This window comes from Phascolarctos cinereus, unplaced genomic scaffold (assembly GCF_003287225.1).
Source record: "Phascolarctos cinereus isolate Bilbo 61053 unplaced genomic scaffold, phaCin_HiC Scaffold_4;HRSCAF=312, whole genome shotgun sequence".
Taxonomy (NCBI): Eukaryota; Metazoa; Chordata; class Mammalia; order Diprotodontia; family Phascolarctidae; genus Phascolarctos; species Phascolarctos cinereus.
In genome coordinates, this window is record NW_027555847.1 from 314,082,332 (window position 1) to 314,089,366 (window position 7,035).

Below are 7,035 nucleotides of genomic sequence, written 5' to 3' on the forward strand. Positions count from 1 at the left end.
TAGCAGGCAGCCTGGTTTGGTGGAGCATGGGGTGCATTAAGGGGAAGTGTGGGACATCAGGCTGGTAAGAAAACTGGGACCAAATCATAGAGAGCCTTGATTGGCATGCTAAGCATTTTTTTTCCTGACACATGCTGCCTTCTGTCTCTCCCTCAAGATGTCTTGCTGTGTCTGGTAGGCTGGCTTATCTGCCTTATGATAACAGTTAGCATGGATGGTTGGCCCCTTCTCCACAAGAGTTGTTTACCTGGATGTTGGCTTCAGAGGCTAGGTCAGGAGCAGGACCACAGAGGAAGTGAGGGGAGAATGCTACTATTCCTGGGACACTTGGGTTAACCTTGCCTGTTGGGTGAAGTTAGTCAGCAGTTGATGGTGGTGGTGGCAAGGATGGTGAGCTCCTTCCTCACATCCTTTCTTGGATGATGCCCTTTTCACTTGTTTTTTTTTCCAGCATGTTCCCTCTACCTTGCAACAGATATCAATCCTCCCCTTCCCCCCAGCATTGTGGATTACAGTCTGCATAAAAATCAATAACCTCTTAGACCTACCCCAGGCGATAAAAGGTCTGCAGAAGGTTGGTCTTTGTCCTTGAGTCAGCAAAAAGGCCACGTTCAAATGAACATGTCCCATGGGGTGAAAGGTAACAAGTTAGTCAGTCCCACCCTGATGTGTTTCCCTGCTTAGGACCTTGATCTTCCTGCCATCCAATGGTAGTTGGTGCATGTGTCTCTGTGAAAGGGAAAGAGGTTCTCAGTACAGCCTCAGGTCAACAAGTAAATGTACCTTACCATATCAATTCTCCATCTTCTGTCAGTATTGGTCTAGACCAGGAGAGAAGTTAGGGGGATCAGGACTGGTTTGAGAAAGAAGGTGTCAAGAAGTCATTTGAAAATCAGGTAATTTTGTGGCATGCCCAAAGATTGTGGATGGGTCTAGGTGGGGCATCTTGGGCCCTCTCAGAAGTAGACCTGGGGGGCAGCTAGGTGATGCAGCGGATAGAGCACTGGCCCTGAAATCAGGAGTACTTGAGTTCAAATTTGGCCTCAGACCAAACACTTGACACTTACTAGCTGTGTGACCCTGGGCAAGTCACTTAACCCCAATTGCCTTAAAAAAAAAGTAGATCTGGATCTCATTTTTCAAATGTATAGAAAACTGAACCAAATTTTAAAAAATAAGACCCATTCCCCAGTTGATAAATGGTCAAAGGCTATGAACAGTTAGTTTTCAGTGGAAGAAACAAAATCCATCAATAGTCATATAAAATGTTCTAAATTATTAATAATTAGATAAATGCAAATGCAAAAGACTCTGAGGTATCACCTCACCCTTATAAGATTGACTAAGATGACAGAGAAAATAAATGACAAATGCTGGAGGGGATATTGGAAAATAGGTACACTAAAGCACTGTTGGTGGAGTTGTGAACTAGTCTAACTATTCTGGAGAATGATTTGGAACTATACCCAGAGGACTATACAACTTTATATACCCTTTGACCCAGCAATACCACTACTAGGTCTATTCCCCAAAGATATCAAAGAAAAAGAAAAAGGACCCTTTATATACAAAAATATTTATAGCAGATCTTTTTGTGGTGGCAAAGAATTAGAAACTGAGGGGATGCCCATCAATTGGGAAATGACTGAACAAGTTATGATATGTCATTGTGATTAAATACTATTGTGCTATAAGAAATGATGAAGAGTATGGTTTCAAAAAAATTTGGGAAGACTTGTATGAACTGATGCAAAGTGAAGTGAGCAGAACCAGGACAACAATGTACACAGTAACAGCAATATTGGAAACATAAACAACTGCAAAAAACTTAGCAACTCTCATCAATACAATGTTCTACCATACCTCCAAAGAACTCATGATGAAAAACGCTAGCCATCTCCAGGCAGAGAATTGATGGATGTACTCAGAATGCAGACTGAAGCATATTTCCCCCCTTTATTATTTTTCTTGCTCCCTCCCTCTCCACCCTCTGCCAGCATATGGCTAATGCAGAAATATGTTTTTCATGACTTCTTATGTATAATGGGTATCATATTTCTTACCATCTAAATGCATGGGGAAAGGGGTGAAGGAAGGAGAGAATTTGTAACTAGAAATAAAAATAAAATAAAATAAAATAAAATAAAGAAGTACACCTGAGCCTTACATTTGCCATGAACCTGACCTCTTTAGCAGAATCTATTATACCATGAACTGGGTTGAAGTAAAATTTCAGGAGCTTAGAGAGTGTGAAGTCATTGATCATCATTCAGCCACAGGCACTGAAAGACCAAGGCAATTGAAAATGGATTTAGAAAGTTGTTTGAGGTTAGAACCAGACCTGGGGGTGTACTTTTCACTTGCCTTCTGATTCATGAACCTCCGGAAAATGGTAATGTTGAATTGGGCAGCACAAATTCTATTGGTCTGCCCCATGTTTTAGCTTTTTTGTGTCATTTCATAAGCAGTAGCTTGCTGATTCAGCTGTTCTGATGGTGGTATGTTGTAGCCTTTCTTCCTTGTCTGCTTCTAGGGGAAGAGTAACAGTATCATTACTGGATAGGCAGGAGCCCACTCCATTTCTAACCCTGCTCACAATGATTCTTTGGCCCCTGTGTCTTTTGTGTTCTCTATCACATTAATTTGTAATAATTTCACTAGTTTCTCTTTGCAGTTGTTCTTAAGATAAAATAGGTATTCCAATAACACTTGTTTAACTCAACATTTCATGAATATATCATTCCCATCCAACTAGATATTCGATTTTCTTTTCTTTATTTTGCCTCTAAATAATGACTCCTATGAGGGGGAAGAGAGAGAGAGAGAGAGAGAGAGAGAGAGAGAGAGAGAGAGAGAGAGAGCGAGCAAGCGCTTCATGGGAGCCAAGATGGCAAAGTAGAGGAAGCACTTCAGCCAGTTCTCCCAATATACCCATCCAAACAATTTTAAAATAATGCCACCAAGAAGATGTGGGAAAATTGGAACACTAATACATTGTGGGTGGAGTTGTGAACTGATCCAACTATTCAGGAGAGCAATTTGGAACTATGCCTAAAGAGTTATAAAACTGTGCATACCCTTTGACCCAGCAATACCATTTCTATTTCTGTACCCCAAAGAGATCATAAAAATGGGAAAAGCACCACATGTACAAAAAATTTATAGCAGCTTTCTGTGGTGGTTAAGAATTGGAAATTGAGGGGATGCCCATAAGTTGGGGAATGGCTGAACAAGTTGTGGTATATGAATGTAATGGAATACTATTGTGCTATAAGAAATGATGAGCAGGCAGACTTCAGAAAAACCTGGGAAGATATATGAACTGATGCTGAGTAAAGTGAGCAGAACCAGGAGAACATTGTACACAGTAACAGCAACATTGTGTGATGACTGACTTTGGTAGACTTAGCTCTTCTCAGCAGTGCAAGGACCTAAGACAACTCCAAAAGGTTCATGATGGAAAATGCTATTCACCTCCAGAGAAAGAACTATGGAGCCTGAATGGAGATAGAAACATACTATTTGCTCTTGCTCTCTCTTTTTTTCCCTTTTTTTCTTCTTTCTTGTGGTTCTTCCCATTGGTTCTAATTCTTCTTTACAACATAACTAATGTGAAAATAGGTTTAATATGAATGTATATGTAGAGCCTACAAACAGATTGTATACAATCTTGGGGAGAGGGGAGGGGAGGGAGAGGGAGAAAATTTAAAACTCTAAATCTTATGGTGAATACTGAAAAGTAAAAATAAATAAATTAATTAAAAATTTTTTAAAAATTTCAGTGGAAAAAAAAATAATGCCGCGAATCAAATTCCAGAGTGGTAGAGCCAATAAAAGGTTGGGTTAGACATTTTTTCAGCCCAAGACAACTTAGGAGATCAGAAGGAGAGATCTATGATTCTAGGGTGGGGACAACACCAGCTATGGGCCTTGGAGACAGTGACAGCAGCAGCAGCTTTGGGGGCTCTTAAGCCAGAGACAGTAAGGGGACTGGGTAACTGATCAAAACGAGATTAGAAGAGACCTCTGTGCTAGCACTGGGTGCAAGACTAGGTGCTGTTTGGCAGCTCCATCACCTATACTCACTTCTAGGCCACAGTTCCAGAGTGGAAAGGAGCACTTCTGGTCCCAACGGAGCAAGAACCCTGTAAGGTAGTAGCACTGGTGGCTACAAGGGGTCAGTGGCCCTTCCTGGGTAGGGACTATAGCACAGACTAGAAAAACAATGACCACACTTCTCTCCAGATCATACCACCTTGGAAGTACCAAAAATGTCCAAACCCTCAGAACTAGCTCTGAAAATAGCAGTATGAAAAAGCCTAAAGCTTGGGACAGTGCCTCCCATATCCCATGAAAGACCCCAGCCTTAACATGAAGTTCAAAGTCAAGAAATAAGATGGGAAAATGAGGAAACGACCAAAACAAGAACTTAATTATAAAAAGCTACTATAGTGACCAGGAAGATTAAATCACAAAAGCAGAAGAAGACAACAATGTCAAAACAGCCACATGCAATGCCTCAAAGGGAGAAAAAAATGTGAATTGGACAAAAGCCCAACAAAGACTCCTGGAAGAAATAAAAAAAGAATTTTAGAAATCAAATAAAAGTAGTAGAGGAAAAATTGAGAAAAGAAATGAAAATGATGAAAGAAAATTATGAAAAAGACAATTAGCAACATTGTTTTTAAAAAGGAACAAAAATAGTAAAGAAAATAACTTAAAAAACAGAGTCAACTAAGTGGTTAAAAAAAAAGTACAAAACTTCACTGATGATAATAGCTCCTAAAAAGCAGAATTGGCCAAATGGAAAAAGAGGGACAAAAGTTCACTGAAGAAAATAATTCCTAAAAACTTAGAATTGGGCAAATGGAAGCTGATGACTCCATGAGACATCAAGAAATAATAAAATAAAATCAAAAGAATGAAAAAAAAATAGAAGAAAATGTGAAATAGCTCATTGGAAAAACAACTGACCTGGAAAATAGATCCAAGAGAGATAATTTAAGAATAATTTGTCTGTCTGAAAGTGATGATCAAAGAAAGAGCCTAGACATCATACTTCAAGAAATTATAAAGGAAAACTACCCAGACATCCTAGAACCAGAGGGTAAAATCAAAATCAAAATAAATCACCAATCATCTCCTGAAAGAAATCCCAAAATGAAAACTCCCAGGAATATTATAGCCCAATTCCATAGCTCCCAGGTCAAAGAGAAAATACTTCAAGCAGCTAGAAGGTAAATATTCAAATATAATGAGTCCACAGTCAAGATCATACAAGACTTAGCAGCTATCACAATAAAGGAGCAGAGGGCTTGGAATTTGATATTTTGGAAGACAAAGGAGCCAGGATTACAACCTAGAATAATCTACCCATCAAAACTGAGTATAATGCTTTTGGAGGGAAAGAAATATTTAATGAAATAGAGGACTTTCAAGCATTCCTGATGAAAATATCAGAAAATTTGACTTTTAAATATCAGACACAAGAAAAGAATAAAAAGGTAAACATGAAAGAGAAATCATAAGGGACTCAATAAGGTTAAACTGTTTGCACTCCTATGTGGGAAGATGATCTGTGTAACTCCTAAAATTTTCATCATTATTAGGATTGTTAGAAGGTCTCCATATTGACAGAAAGCACTGAAGTGAGTTGATTGGGTTGGGATGGTCTAAAAAAATGATTGGATGAGAAAGAGAGATGCATTTGGAGAAAGGGGAGAGGAGAAGAAGAATGGGGAAATTATCTCATATAAAAGAGGCATGCAAGGAAGAGCTTTTATAGTGGACTGTAAAATTGGTTGAGGTGGGGGAGGCAACACTTGACTCTCACTGTCATCTGAATTAGTTCAAAAAGTAAAGAATAGCTATACACACCCAACTGGGTATAGAAATCTACATTACCAGCTTGGCACTTCCCAACACCTAGAGGGGAGCTGACAGTTCGTGGTCAGTGAAGTGGCGCCTTGGGGTTAGGCTGGCTGCGGAACCCCCTCCCTCTATGCTGCCGGAGCAGACCTACACTGACCCATGGGGGCCACCCAACTGGACTGGGGAGGCTGCCAAACTGCCATGGTCTTGGGCCTCACCACTGGGTGGACCGTGCAAGCCTACTGCAAGATGGTACTGCATGGGGCCAGGTACCCCCACTGTACTGTCAACTGGCACCTGGTGTCCTAGATGCAGAGGTGTAGGGGTGTTTGGGGTGTAGGGGGATGGAGGGGAAGGGGAGAAGGGAGGGAAGAGGGTGTGTCCTCACCTGGATTGATTCATGGTGCAAAGATAATAGCTATGTGATTGCTGGTTATTATCAAGCTAACCTATAAAGGATGCCAGTCCAAACCAGGTTACTGAGAAAGAAGGTAGCTTCCAGAATTGGAGGACTTCAGTAACACAGCACTCATCGTAGTAGACAACATGAAGTTTACAATGGAGTACATAATGCCCACGATTCATGTGTATGAGCATCATGAAAACAAATGATGATTCAGAGATCCACACTCTTATTATTATGAAGACTAGCCAGAAGCCCAGAGGATCTGGGCATCTCTCTTGGACAGCAGGCCCTATGCAACCCTTGTGGATTTTGATAACCACCTGAATAACATCCAAAATGATTGGACAAATCTGGAGATCAAGAAAGCTGTTCTACTCTTACTTCAGGGAGGGATTCCACTGATTTTTGGGCATTTCCACTACACTGAGGAGAAAGAAAGAAATATTTTTAAATGTAAATAGAATAATATCTCATATCTCGTATGGAAAGGCAACAGTTTTAAGAAATAACATGTGACTCAAAAGAGGCAATGTGTCTAAGTGTTCATCTTGTTAAAACAAAGCTCTCTAGGGGAGATATAAACTGTCGAGTCTAGCTGTCCCTGTGGATTCTTTCGCAGGTGAATGTTGCTCTAATCTTTAAAATCAAAGCTTTTTCTGCTTGTCCAAGATTGTTCCTATTAAACAATTTTAATTAATCTTTAAAAAAAATAAATCTATCCTACCCAACAGGGAAGTAGGAGGGGAAGGAGATAAGAG